At 41.4% G+C, this 1,533-nt stretch overlaps 1 protein-coding gene across 1 annotated transcript in view; it reads right to left on the minus strand.

The window, feature by feature from the left end:
* Window positions 1-1,533, minus strand: part of FBXO5 (F-box protein 5) — an 11,178-nt gene that overhangs the window by 8,865 nt on the left and 780 nt on the right. The window lies entirely within an intron of this gene.

Genomic DNA, 1,533 nt, shown 5'->3' on the forward strand with positions numbered 1-1,533 from the left:
ATGTCTTTTTACAAGGATTAGCCCCTCCTGATAACATGCTTAGAGTATGAGAGATGATCTTGTTTGTAAGGAGTGCCCTAGCTGCACTTTCTCCAAGACAAACCACAGGAATTTCTTTAAACAAATCCATAGGAATTTAGCACTCTGCCAACACCACAATCAGTTCTTTGGTCTTCTTTAGTCATTGTCCAGCTTTCAGATGCTTATGAAGCAATTGAAAATACCAGGGCTTGAGTCAGGCTCACTTTAGTCTCTAAACCAACATCCTGCTCAGCTATTTGTCTTTCAGTGCCTTAAATTAGAACTGACTCATACAGCTCACTCACCAGCAGGTTTTCATAGGCTGTAAACTGCACAGGAGATTGCCCCTCTTTTCCCAGTAGAGCGGCTGGTGGAATTGCACCATGGGCCTTTGTAATTACAGCACAGAAAATTCCAGCCATAGTCTTTGGAATTCAAAGTGTATGTATCTTTGCTTGGATATATGTTGGCTTTATACTATGATTGTGCATAATATGTGTTTCCCATGACTCCTGTTGTTTTAACCTTGGTACTTACGGCATTTGGAAGGAGTGGCATCCACTTCCATAACAGCTTGCCTCCAGAAACCCTATGAACCTGGAGAGAGGATGAAAGGCACCCAAGCTTCGAGAACTCTCCTTCATAAGGTCACTGAGTCGCCTGCAACTCAACGGCACTTAACAACAACTTATGTTATTTGGGAGTCAGAACTGTACATTGTTGGATGCTTTCCTAGCCTCCCTAGTATCTAACCCCTCCTCCTGGTTATAACTTTTTTCTGACAGTGCCACTTGTCTCCTTGGAAACAGACAGTAATATCCACTGTTGTAGCGGCTGCCAAGTTGGAATGAAGAGGCGAGCAGCCTTCCATTATATAAGGAACAAAAGGAGGGAGCATTAGGGAAAATTGGTATGCAGTAAAAAGGGAGTGGTGTGGGCTAATAAATGATGCTGGGTCCAGCTTAATGTGGCGGTCATTTAGCTGAAGCCTGAAGTAGAGCAGAGAGCAGTCGGGAGACTATAAAAGTGGCCCCGGAGAGAAGTAAATTTCAACAAGAGTCACAGCACTGGAATCAGAGAATGGGAGTGCTTGTGGTTGGAAATGAAGAGTTAGCAAGAAACTGAATATAAGGATGATGATCAAAGATGACACGTTAAATTTAGGAGGGAGAAAGGTAGAACCATTAAAACAGGTCACACGATGAGAAACAAATGACCGAGAACTATGACAAGCTTCATTTTAAAAGTGTACATGTTTAAAATTACCATTCTAGAAACATGAATTCTGATTAACTTTAGTCATCTACATACCTTTTGGATTAAGTTCAATTTTGGTTCTTTTGAAATAGTACATTAAACTAAAGACAAATATTAGTCTTTAAAGATGCCTTTAGACAAGAGCAATGGTGTCTCTTTGGAGACTAAGGTGCATCTGATACAGGCCATGGTCTTCGCAATCACCTGTTATGCATCAGAGAGTTGGACAATGACCAAGGAGGATAGAAGGAGAAT

The sequence above is a fragment of the Elephantulus edwardii genome, unplaced genomic scaffold (genome assembly GCF_000299155.1).
Source record: "Elephantulus edwardii isolate Elephantulus edwardi_28Jun2011 unplaced genomic scaffold, EleEdw1.0 scaffold00024, whole genome shotgun sequence".
Lineage (NCBI taxonomy): Eukaryota > Metazoa > Chordata > Mammalia > Macroscelidea > Macroscelididae > Elephantulus > Elephantulus edwardii.